This window comes from Desmodus rotundus, unplaced genomic scaffold (genome assembly GCF_022682495.2).
Source record: "Desmodus rotundus isolate HL8 unplaced genomic scaffold, HLdesRot8A.1 manual_scaffold_63, whole genome shotgun sequence".
Taxonomy (NCBI): Eukaryota; Metazoa; Chordata; class Mammalia; order Chiroptera; family Phyllostomidae; genus Desmodus; species Desmodus rotundus.
Genome location: NW_026527674.1, coordinates 386,258 through 399,700, shown reverse-complemented (window position 1 = coordinate 399,700; position 13,443 = coordinate 386,258). Strand labels below are relative to the sequence as shown.

Here is a 13,443-nt window from a genome sequence, read left to right as displayed (position 1 = left end):
TTCATTTTTTTATAAAACGATTGCACGAAATCCTAAATGCCACTGAAGTCTTCCCATGCATACTGATTGCTGCAACTATTTACTGAAAGTCACCTTTATGGGATGGAAGAGGCAAGTTTAGTAAACTCTCAAAATTGGACTTATGGCCACTAGAGTTTTGGGAAGCTGGCTTGCTGGGCCCTCCCCAGCTCCCAGGCCCTGGCCTCCTGCTGTGACCTCAGACCACTTCCCTGCTGCTGAGGGCTGATGCCCACCTGCTCCTGAAGATCAACACCAGTGCACAAAGAAACTGGCTGCACGTCACCTCAGATGCCTTCTGTCTTACAGTCATCTGGAAGTGCAGGGGCATCTACAGGAAAACTGATGTCATTTCCATCAGGCCCAACACTGAGAAGAACTTTTTGGCTGCACAGGCTTCTCGGTACACTAGTGATGGCATGTCTGGATTCCGCCCCTGCCACACCTCAGCGTGAGAGTGCATGGACAACTTTGTTGAACACTACAACTCACACATTTGGGGCACGCAGGGACCTGAGTTGATGATGAGGATGTTGAGACTGTGGTGCAAACTTGAAGACTTCCAGGGGGTTAGTAACCTCAGGTGTTCAAACTTGTCCTTTCTCCACCCACAGAGAGTTCACCCTTTCTCCTGTCCAGAGTAGAGGCCGTACTATGAAGTCTGGGACACAGACCCCAGCTTCAACCACTCCTAAGCCCTGCATCTGTGGAACTACATGAACCAGGAAGGGGGAGGCATGGTTAGAGGCACCAACACGCTGGTGGAGAATCTCTACCACAAGCACTGTCCCAGACCTACAGGGATCTTATTCAAGGCCCAGCAAGCTTGGTGACTAGGGACTTGGGTCCAGGGAACAAATAGAGCCAATGCTGGTTTGTTGCTGCTACATCAGGAAACTACACACTGCCTGGAGAGCAACACTTTCCCTTGATGGCCACTGTCCCCAGGGGTGTGGGACCTTACCCACACGTCAGTTAGGGTGAGCTTCCCCTGTCTGACATAGACAAGTCCCAAAGACTTTTGGCCTCATTCTGTGTCAGGCACTGACCCTGGCGCCACCAAATCATGTGTGTGCGCTATGGTAGAGGTGGCACTGCAGATGGTGACAGCATCCCAGGGCAACGTGACCTAGTCCTCTATCACCTCTTGGTCTCCTTGGGACATGGAACAAGCCTGGCACACAGCAGCATTCCAGAACGCTCGAGCGTAGGACGTGCCAGGTGTGCGGCAGCTGAGGCTAGTCTTTCTCTTTGGTCTCACTGACAAGGAGGACTGAGGCACATGTCAAGTCCTCTTTCTCACAGGGGCCCTGCAAAGTGGGAACCACACTTACATATGGGCAGATAAAGGCTGGTGGAAATGGCAAACACAAACAGGCATCCTCACAGCTACTTTCTGAACACTTCAGGGATATGCTGGGAAGAGATCTGGGAAGCAAAGGCTCCCCTCAGATTTCACACTGGTCTGAACTTGGAGGACACTCCCTGACTGCGAGAGCCAGGGCTGAGCCTACACATGCTTTAGCTGAGTTAGTTCTCATAATGACCCTGCTCAGTAGAGTTCATTTTACCCACTTTGCAGGGAGGTTAAATGACTTTCCCAGGGTTACACAGCTTGGGAATATGGAATGTAAATGAATCTTTGACTCCAGAGATCCAGGCTCTTCCCTCCCCTGCAGTGATCAGGAGGAGTTCCTGGGGAGAAAAGTACACCCTGACCTGGAGAGGAGGAGGCACAAGATGCCCCATCAAGGCAGGTTCTCATAGGCCTTCCTACTTGGTCCTGGTCACTGTGCCAGCACATTTTTAAATAAACATTTTAAAAATTGTGATAAAAATGTACATACCATAACGGTTGCCATTTTAACCATTTTAAAGTGTGTATCCAGTGGCATTAAGCACATTCACATTATTGTACAAACAATAGCACTATCCACCCCTAGAACTTTTCAATCATCCCAAGTGAAATTCTCTGCCATTAAACACTAACGCCCCACTCCCTGCCCACCCCCTCTCAGCCCTCGTAACCACTATTGTAGATTCCCGAATATCTCTGTGGACTTCACTATTTCAGGTATGATGTGTAGTGAAATCAGGTTATATTTGCCCTTTGGATCCTGGCTCACTTCCCTTAGCATAATGTTTTCAAGGTTCATGTAACATGCATCAGAATTCCATTCCTTTTTAAAACTAAATAATATTCTTTTGTATGTATGTACCACATTTTTTAATCCATTTGTAGGTCGATGGACACGGGTTGCTTTCACCTTTGGCTATTGTGAATAATGCTGTATACACTTGTATGTGCCAATACCAGTTTCTGCTTTCAATGCTCTTCAATACACAGCCAGAAAGGGACCTGCTGGATCCTGTGCCAATTCTCTGTTTAATTTTTTGAGGAGTCGCCGTTCTCTTTTCCACAGCACCTGTACCATTTTCACACCCATCGGCAATGCACAGGCTTCCAATGTCTCTGCACCCTTCCCAACACGTGTTCCTATAGGATTTTACTTTATGCCCCAAGATACAGAGCTTGGCAGGCTGCTGCTCAGGTGAGAGAAAAGCCTTAAAGAAATTCCCAGAAATGGGAGTCTCAGTTAAGCCGGCTGGCTGTAGGACAGGATTATGGACTAATATTGGAGAGACAGAGCACTTTGGTCCTGGGCTTCACAGCTAGATGCACAGGATAGGCCAGCAGGTTTGGGGAGGAGGATAGCTGACATCTGATCAAGCCTGGGACTCGCCCAAAGGACTAGAGTGGGGCCAGATGAAAACTCAGGAAGGTCCCTTTGGTTTAGGTCTGGTGGCCTGGGCTGTCTGCCCAAGGGTCTACAGGTGCCCCTGCTTTGTGCCATTCACATGGATCCTGGATTTTCCTAAGGGATTAAACGTGGCATTCCCTCCTTTGCCCTCCTATCAGATCTAAGAATATCTCATCCAAGAGGAATGAGGGGAGAGGCTCCACTTCTCCTCATAGTTGGTGGGGCACCTGCCCAGGCAGGGAGCAGGTGGCATTCCTGGGACACCCCAGGCCTCAAGCTACAGTTGGGGAGAAGTTCTCTTCTCTCTGTCCCACTGGTCGCAAGGAGGCGGCATAGGGATCTTTCACACCCTCGAGAGCACAAGCTTCCCAGGCTGGGGAAGCATCCCCACACAGAGCAGCCATGTGATTCCTGGCAGTGCCCTGAGTGGTTGGAGGCTATTGGGTGTTGCTGAGTAGGTGAGCACAGTTGAGTGAGCCCAGAGGTGGGGACCAGCTGAGCTGGGGAGCCAGTACTGTGGCAACTCTGCCCACTCTCTTGGCTCCGGGAACCCGTAAGTTAGCCAGGTAGCACAGGAAAACCGCCAGGAGATAGGCCCCAGGTGGGAAGCATCTGTGCAGTTCCAGTGATCTGTGCCTCGGGTGGCAAGAGGCTAAACATCACCTGTTGCAGACACCCTCACGGCACTAATAATTTATATTTAAAAAGCAGCCATATCTTCATTAAAAAATCACCTGTATGCCCAGCTTTGTAGAAGTTGGTGGGCAGGTTTGAGAAGAACTACAAAGCCCCTAGGAATTGTTTCCCAGTGGGATTGCTGCCTCCTGCGGTGGTGAACACCCTTCACTGGGAATATGCAAAGCAAGGGTTCCCTTCCTTGGCTGTGGATTGCCCCAGGTAGAAACAATCTCTTGAAAAAGGCTGATGGTTTGAAATGCTAGCATAAATCCCATTCTTTTGGGTCCTATTAATTCATGACATTGGTCTGGGATTGGGATGTTTCTTGGAACCCATGAAAACGTCGAGACATGGTTAACAAACTTCAGATTTTCTAATGACAGTCATTTCTGCCTGTGTTCCTGTTCCCAGATGTGGGAGAAGCAGTGCACTGCTAATTCCATGTGGAGAAACTAGGGGTTCCATCCCCTGCGCCTCAGGGAATGTGATTTCCAGGAAACCAAAGTCAAATGAGGTGTCTCATTTGACTTTGTGGGCTGGACTCAGCTGTGAAGTTGAGTCTGTGGAGATCCAGGGAGACTTGAAGGTCTCCAGCACTTACTGTATTGTGATTCTCTCTAAATGTTCAGTCCTCACAGTCTGGTGAAGAAGCCTCAGGTACTGTAATTTCCATAGCGAGAAATAATTTATGTATCATTCATCATCATCCGGATGTAGTTTGACATAGTCCAAAAGCTTCAGAGTCTAACAGAACTTGACTTGAAGCTTATTACTTAGTAGCTGAGTGATTTAGGGGAGTTCCCTTAGTTTTTGAGCCTGAGTTTAAACACTTTTTAGTTGAGGCGAATCACAGCTGCATACAAGGCTGTATGAGGGCTAGATAGTACTCTGAAAGGTTGGCACAGTGCCTGGCACATAGATAAGTAATAAATGGTGGCTGCTAACATCATCATAATCCTCAATCCCAACGGCTTTGCTCACCCTTTGATGTCAGAGAATTAGGACAACTGAGAATTGGACTCTAGGGATTTGAGTGGAAGACAAGAGTCATACTTTTGGTGCTTAGTAAAACCATATGAACTAGGACTACTAATTCAGAATCCTGTATACCAGGGCATGGGGCTGCCACCATCAGTTTTAGAGATTGCACTCAGAGTGTCAACGTGAGGGATTTAGGGCTGCTCGGGAGGCAAGCGACAACACTGTACTCACATCTTGACAGTGAGTGTGGACTTTGGGGCTTCTCGCTGGTGAGCCTCAGCCCACCCACAAGGCCTCCTGAGCTTTCATTAGTGGTCAGTAGGATTAAGCTATGGACACAGATGGCCAACAAATCAATCACTTTACGAAGTGTGAACAGCCTTTGACTCTGAGGAGCCCAAATTAAGGATTCCTAACTCCATTCTTATCCTTTCTCCTAATTCATGCTGGTCCATAGCCTCACTTCTCCAAGACTCCAAGAATATAGAATTTTGAGGCAGATAATTTAAGATTTTGACAACTTTGTTTTAGTTTAATAGCCATCTGGGCTGCAGGTAATATTGCAGGGGCTGGAGTCCAACAGATGTGAATAAGACAAGATGTCAGCCCTTGTGGATCCCGTATCTTGAGGAGATGGAAGTTGGGTGGGGGGAGAAATGAGGCAGAAACATCTTCTAGGGCCCCTCTTGGTTCTTCCACAACACCCTGTCCTAGCTCTTACCCCCACACCACTCTGTACAATAATTTCTGTGTAGATTTCCCTCTTCCTGGAGAACAAACTCTGGAGCCAGACACCATCACTTACTAGTGGTATGACTGTGGGAAAGTCATTTGCCTTCTTTGTCTACCTCTCAGTTTCTTCATCAGTGTCCTCAGTTGTGAGAATTCAATGGGATGATACCGGTGAAGCTTTATGTCTGTGTGGAGCACACAGTCTAGGCCTGCTAACTATTTCTGCAAACAATGGCTGGGCCTATTGCCGAGGTCCCCATTAATCCTCAGTATGAATCAAGGTAACTGGCAAATTGTCAGCGTTCAGGAATCTTTTGTCGACGGGATGAGTGAGGGACCCTGCACAGCCACATCAGCACAGGACAAGATGTGATGAGCGCAACCCCCAGAGAGCATGCTCTGTGCTCTGGGCGCCTGGGGGAGGGACAGGAATTACTGAGTGTGGGCCTGGAAAGGATTTATGATGGCAATGACATGTGAGCAAGGCCTTGAAGCGTGCACTCACCTTCAGTGTGGGCAGAAGGATGTGGAGAAGTCCAGCTACATCAAGAGGCAGCATGGCAGAGTGACCAGGACCTCAGAGTCTGTAACCAGACTGCCTGGGTTTAGGTCCTGCCTTCTGCCCCTGTGACTAGCTTCTTCCTTCTGTGTGGCTTAGACAATAATCTCCCACTTCCATGAATGTTGGGAAATGACACGATATTCTCTGTAAAGCACTTAAATCAGTGCCCGTGAGGAACCCATAAAATCCATTCCCATGTGGATGCGGCTCAGTGGTGGATGCCTCTTTTAAACAGGGCATGCACTCCCGTTTTGCCACAGTGCCTAGCACTCCCTCTCCAAACACTCCCTACTGCAGTGATTCCGAATTAATAAGCCTGGAGAACTGTACTTCTCACCAGGTCCCAGTTGAATCTGGTGCTTAATTGTACCTTGGACATCAAAATGGAGCATCAGTTGCCGTTTATCATCAAATTTGTGCTGCGGTTTCTCTTACCTGGTGTGTTTCCTCCGTTTAATGCAACCTTCCTGGGCCTGGTAGAATTTGGATTTGCAATTTGTGGTATAATCAGTATTGGAAGGTTTGTTCTAATGGTCCCAAGAGACAGGTTGACCAGCAAGAAAGAGATTTGGGAGTGTCTGAGTACTTCGAGCAGGCCTATGGTAGCTGAAGCTGTGGGTAGTGTGAGCTCATCCCCAGAGAGACAGTGTGAGGAGAGATGGGTGTGGGTGAAGCAGAATATGACAGGGACATTGGGACACTGAGTCTTAAAGGAGGAGTGAAAGGGTAGTAACTGTTTAGGAAAGAGGCTGGAAGGAGCAAGTTGGGGGGAACAGCTGAGAGACCTGATGAGGGATCATTCTAGGCCTCATTGTTAGAGAGAGAACTGTGAGCAAACATCTGAAGGATAAAGCTTTATTAGGTGAATAGTGAGTTCTCAGGCGAGTTTCCCGATCTGAAGGATAGAAACCAGGTGTCCTGTTACCCTGCCTGGGCCACAGCATGAGCATGCTTGGTGACCTGCTATTGCTCCAAGGTGCAGCTTGTTGTGACAGTTGTGTCAGGTTCTGCTGACATTGTGGTAGCTTGGAGCTGAACATGGAATCATCTTGCCCACTTCTGTTATGCTCTCTTGCCTTGCCTTGCCTTGTCTTGCCTTGCCTTTTATTTCCTTTTTTCTGTTTCAAATAATATGACACATTAATTAGAAATGTGCTGGTCTTCTCGTCATGGAGAAGAGCATGGTAGAGGTACTTGTGGCTGAAGGGTTTTGCCTTTTGAGTGTGCCTTGGGGAAGAGTGTCTGAGAAAGAGGCATGGGAGCCAAGATGGAAAAGGTGGGTCAGTGGCATCCTGAGGGCCGTCTCCCAGGGGAGGATTGGCCCAAGAAGGCATGTTATAAATGCAGAGGAGTGAGTGAATGAATGAATGAGTTTGAGGGATAAGGATGATGATCTGAACAAAGCAAATTTTTAGAACAAATGGCTTCAAAAATCACGTTGGGTGTTGCAGAGGTCACAAGTGTTAGATGCAGATGCACCTCCAACTTTCTTCCATTCTGGTCATGCTACCTGGGACACACCTCTTACCTCTCCAGAAATCAATTTCTTTGTCTGTAAAACGGTCATAGCAAGAGCTGTTTGTAGTTTTGTATTCAAAGGTGGCATGCGGCACCAAGGCTGGGACTGGCTGCACTGCAGCTGGTGTTAGTACAGAGTGCATTCCCTTTGCCTGTCCTCCGTTCCCGCAGCACCCTGGGGGTCTGGAGGGCAGGGCTCCAACCCCCTTTTTTCTAAAAGAAGACAGAGGCTTAGACACGTCAGGACTTTCCCTGGAGGCCCTTGCCCTCTTTGCAAACTCACCACTACCATCTCTTCAAGACCTTTCTCCTTCCTCAGTCACCTTTCTCTTCTCTTTCTATTGCATTTAAAAGTCTGACTCACATGATCTAGAAAGAACTTTAGTATAATCATAGGTACTACTTCTTGCCCCAAATTGAGTTCCTCAACAGCAGAAATTATGTTTTTTCCTTAAAAATTATAAAAGGAATAGATGATGATGCATAGAACTTTAAATAGTATGGAGAGGTAGAAGATGGAAAACAATGGTCCCCTAATTTCCATTCTCATGCCCGGAGATAATGATTTGTCTGTTTTTCTAGAAATAGTCTGTGCTTTTGGAAAAATGTATCATATGGCATAAATTCATATATTTTATTCAATTTTATTATACATGAGGGCAAATAGGAACCATTCATATATATATAAACATCACTGGTCTATGTAAAGCCTGTCTATCTATGTATCTATTTATCTATCTACCTATTTACCCAACTCCTATCTATGAACCACCATTCTGTTCATTTATTTATGTTTATTTCACATTTCTATTTCCCTCCTCACATTATTGTCATATGTATATCTACCCCAATATTTCTCTACATAATCATATATAGATTAATGAGATATACATATTTACTGTTATTAACTATAATTATACTAACATATCATTTAAACAGATTTGTATCCATGTATATCCACATATATATGCACACACATGTGTACATAATCCCATTATTCCCTATCAGTACAGGTAAAGCTCCATTATTCTCATCAGGAGATTCATAGTGTTTCATTGTATAGAGATACCATCTGTGTCCTCTATCTACTTTGTACTTTGCTTTCTTATACTTCTTCTTATACTTTACTATTACAAACAACACTACAATGCCAACCTGGACACGAGTACCTTTGCACACATGTATGTGTTTATCTGTAAGAAAATGTTGAGTTAAAATCCCTGGTGCTCTTGCCAAATTACTTTTGAAAGAGAGAGAACCATATGTTTACCTAGAAGGTAGAGATTAGGATCTGAGTCTTTGACAAAAAACTGGAACTCTTTTTAAGAAACCATTAGGCGTGAGAAAAAGAGAGCATCCCAGATTGAGTTCAGTCTAAGTGTAGAAACACGGTCACTGCCTTAAGTCCCCCATCCTTACCAGCCCCGGCAGTGGTGGACACCATCTCACTTACAGCCCCCTAGACAGAACATACTCATGTCATCACACCTTACCGCCAGGGAAACTGGGAAGTGTAGCCTGGCCCTGTCCACTATGATCATGTAATTGGAGGAGAAGTGGGGAAGGGTGTGGGGGAGTGTGGTAGATCTTAGGTGATTCTGTCATCCATAGGAAGTTGTAGGACTTTATCATGAGGTCAGTGTAGGGTTGCATTGGACCAACTTCTACAATTGACAGTTTTCCCCCAAAAAAGACCTCTGGCAGTGGGCTTGGGCATGGGGGATTCACTGAGGACCTACTAGGTGCCAGGCACTAGGCTGTGTGCTTCACTTGCCTGATTCCTAACCACAAATCTGCAAAGAGAGCCCCAGAAGTCCCAGTAGACCTAGAAGGCTAGAAGATGTAAAGGGACTTGCCCAAGGCTGAGGATCTGACTCCACAGCTGAGTGACTGTAGAATCCATGCCCTTGCTCTCCATGGCTCTGGCCATGTCAGTGCATAGCATGCATGCTGCAGCTATTGTTCAAATCCTTCCCCTCGCCTGTCTTAGGCTCTTGATGGCCAGGTGTCTGACACATGTAGTCCACACGTCTTGCCTAATTTGGACTCTCTTCTCATTTTTCAGATCCTATCTCAGCTCTTTCACTGACTATAGTGGCCTTGGTGCCAGTGAAGGAGCCCTATATCCCAGGGCTTCCCTGATCCTGCAGTTTCTTGCTACAGCTGTAGAGGGTTCCCATCATTCCATCTTTGGGGCCTACACAATCCCTCCCTTCAGGTTCCAGCCTCACAATAGGAGCATAGACTGGAGGCACATGAGTGTCTTGGATGTGGGCTGTGTGACATGGGAAATGGATGTGGCCACCCTACAGGAGAACCTCATTGGCATCACCTTCTGCACCTTGGACCGGGAGGTATGCAGCCACTGTTCGCAGCCTTTGGACCAGGCGCTGCTCAATGTGCTGCGCCTAGCGCAGCTCTCCATCCAGTACCTGCTGCACTGTCAGGACTTCCTGAATACCAGAGTTACCATGCTGGAGGTGCACCTTCAAGCCAGCCTGAGACAGCTGTCACAGAGTCAGCAGGAGCTGGACTGCCAGGCTGAGGAGCTCAGGGATTTGAGGAAGGAAATGAACAAGCAACGCAAGATGATCAAAGACTTGCAGCAGCTTCTGCAATGGTCAGTGGCCAGAGCTACTATATGGTGAGGAACGTCAACAGGCAAGGAGACTGGGAGGCCTGGGTGCCCAGCCACTGGTCCACCTGGGCAACACCTTGCCCTGGGTCCTGAGGCTGCTATGGGCGATAGCCATTGGTTAGGAGCCATTGGTTAGACGCTGCTCATGGCCAGAGGGCCTGAATGTCTCGTTAGGTTATGTCTACTGTGTGTGTGTGTGTGTATCATACATGTGTGGCAGATGTGTGTATGAAGGATGTGTGTGCATCAAGTGTGTGTTTATGGAGAGGTTGTGTCTAAAGCATGTTTGAATGTATGAAGGGTGTGTGTGTGTGTGCTTATGGAAGGTGTAAATATTTGTGTCTGATATGTGTATGTGAATATATGGAGGGTCCATTTGTGCATGGTATGTGTGTGTAGTGTGTAGTATGTAATGTGTGCTGGGGAGTATGTGGGAGTGTACATATAAAGATATATTTATGGTTGTGTGAATGAGTCAGGGTGTACATATGTCTAAGGGTTTGTGTATTTGTTGTAGGTGTGAGGGTATATCTATGTGTGGGTACATGAGCCCCAGGTGTGTAGAGAAGTGTATCTTTCCCCAGGAGATCCCTTCCTGTGGCTTCAGGTCCAGGCCCTGGTTCTGATAACACCCTCCCCACAACTCCCTGGGGGCTGAGAACCCACAGTCACTGTCCAGTCGTCTCTTCATGTAGACTGGCCCCTTGTAGTCCAGCCACCCTGCCCCCCCTTTCCACTCTTTCTCTACTTGCCTCCCTTGTTGTTGAAGCTTTTCTGTTCTCCCAGCCACACTTCACTCAGTCACGTATACTACCCATTCCTCTACTGTTTTTTTCACTGTCACCCCCAAAACAGTAAGATCCTCAGTGCTGTGGCTGCTCAGGTCTCAGTCCAGAGGATTCTTCCTTATGTTACCCAGAACTCTTCTTAGTAAATATTTCCGTTACAAATGGGGCCTCGTGTCATCCTGCCCCATTGATGAATGTCAGCAACTCAGGAGCTGGATGTTTGAAGGTCAGACTCTGTATCTTCTGAAACTAATTCCTAGGAATTTTGCATGCACATGTTTATCTACAAGCTACAGATTAGTCAGAGTCAGCATTTACCGAAACAATGTCAAAAGAATGGTGGGGTAGGTTACAATATACCACCTTTGTATTTCACTGTGACAAAGGAGGAATAAAAAGCACTTTCTGGAAAGGGCTTGTGAGCAGACAGTTTCAAGACTGTCCACATCATGCCTCCTTCCTCCTAGGGAGCCACATCTCAGACTCAGTGCTCGTGTCCAGGTTGCCATTGTAGTGGTGTTTGTAATAGTAAAGTATAAGAAAGCAAAGTACAAAGGGCCCACATTGCAGGAGGTGCACCTAACTTGCCTGGTGTGATTTCCACCCAGTGTGGCACCAGTACTGACTATCCCACTCTGCTGTCATGGGCTTCTGACCTTCCAACCACTCTCCCTTTCTGAAGAGAAGGCATTCCTGCCTCCCACCAGGGGAACACAAAGCACGGTGCCATTCTGGTTACTGCCATTCAACCTTGGTGCCATCCATCTCACATACGGACGGCATGTGATGTGTTGGGGTTTGGGCTGGTGAACTCTGAGCTCCATCCAGTTTCCAATAGGTGGTATGGAGAAAGAGGCTGTCCGTTTTTCATGGTGCTACACAGAACCACTGCTCACAGGAGAGCTCCCTGCTGCTTGTAACCTGCTGTGTTCTGTATCTTTGAATACTCAGATTCGTCACGCAGGAAGGTGAAGGGTAAGTCTGCATGGGGTGGCTTCTCCCAGTCTCGGCTGCTGTCTTGGCCTTTTCTCTTTCCTGTCCCTCACCAGTCAGTCTCTAGGATGAGGCTGAGGGCATGTGGTGCCAAGCTCTCCAGCTGGGCAAAGGATGCTGAGAAGACATTTGCTTTGGGACAGACAGGGCTCCAGCCAGGCATTTGTGCTGAGGGCGTTCCTTGCAGTGACTGGGTTTCTTGGCTGACCTTCTCGTCCCTGTAGAGGGATGGAGACATGGGGTAGGGGAAGATTCCTGGGGGCAGTGTTTCATGGGTAGGTTCCATGAACCGGCTCCTTCTAATTCACCTTGCCTGTGGTTTAGGCCATCGACACTTACTTGGTTCCTGGTGAATAGCAACTTTACCCCAGATCTATGTGAATGTGGCCTGTTTGGAGTATCACTCACCTCTCTTGGGTACTCTGGTGTTCTGGTGTCTGTGCATGTGAGTGTGTGAGTGTGGAATGCACTGTAGGTGCTGGCATCTAAAGCAGGCAGTAACGTACAGGGCACTGCTCTCACTTGGAGACCTTGGCCTCCGCTTTGAAACTGGACCCTTGTACTCCATCCACCCTGCCTCCCCATTCCTATCTGCCTTTTCCTGAACACCCAAATGTCTCCTCCAATGCCCCGCCTTGAGGCTAGACATTTCCTTCCCAGCCTTGCAACCAGCTCAGAGAGGCACTATTCCTGAGGTTCTGAACTTCCCAGGGTTGGGGCTCGGGTGAGCACTATGTGCTTTGTCAGCACTTAAGATTCATTGTCTCACTATCCTGTCCCCACGGTTTAATGTGGGGTGGGCATAGATATCTTCATGATCTAGAAGAAGACACTGAGAATTAGACAGTTTGGAGGCCTAGCCAGCCAGTGAGGGGCAGTGCTGGCCTGTCTAGTCTGTACCTTCTGCCTTCATTTTCTTTGTTTGTGACCACTGCTCCTGCCTGCCCCTCTCTGGTGGAGAAATGACCAGTGGCCTTACTTGTCCTGACTGGCTCTGGCATGCGGTCCCACACATTCTCTCAGCCTGGGGTGGGGTCCAATTCACTAGAGCCACTTAATCTTCCTTCTCCGCAGGGGGCACTATGGGTCTGAAGGCTATGAACATGGAAATGCATTCTTCCAATCAAGGTGAGACCTCATTTCCTTCCCTGGTGACCAACACTGAAACGGATTTGCTGATGGGGTGAAGGGAACTAGAGCCATGAAAGCCAGGACTGTAGAGTAAGAAGGGGGTCCCCTTACTCCCAGGCTACAGGGATCCCCACTCCAAACTCTGTACGTAGTAGGGTTGGGGTGGGCTCTGAGAATCTGTATTTCCCGTAACTTAGCAGCTGGGGCCAGTGCTGTGGCTCACACTTTGTAAACCACTGCTCTTGAGCCGTGGGTTCTCAGGCCTGCTTGTTTCTTAGAAGATCCAGGGAGTTTTAAATATAAATATGAAGGGCAGGGGCCCTCCCCAGAGATTCTGAAGGAACTAGCTTGGCATGGGGCCCAGGTGGTTCAGACATACAGCCAGGGTTGATTACCATCTTCAATGTGAATGTTTGAGGGTCTTCTTGTGTGGCACCAGCACCCAGCACTGGCCTGTTCACACTCATGTGGCTTGTCAGTGAATGTCCTCTGAGTGAATCCAAGGGCTGGTCCAGTTCTAACTGCAGTGGCCCCCACACTGGGCAAAAAGAGCACTCAGGGAGGATTCGCAGAGTCAGCCTAGATGGCCCCTGCATAGCAGTTGCCCCATTTCATTGTAATTGCTAGTTTGGTTACCCTGTG

General features: G+C 47.9%; 1 pseudogene; it reads left to right on the top strand.

Moving 5' to 3' along the window:
- The first annotated feature begins 221 nt into the window (after positions 1 to 221).
- LOC128780173 (alpha-1,4-N-acetylglucosaminyltransferase pseudogene) lies at positions 222 to 880 on the top strand (annotated as a pseudogene).
- The last annotated feature ends 12,563 nt before the right edge of the window (positions 881 to 13,443 follow it).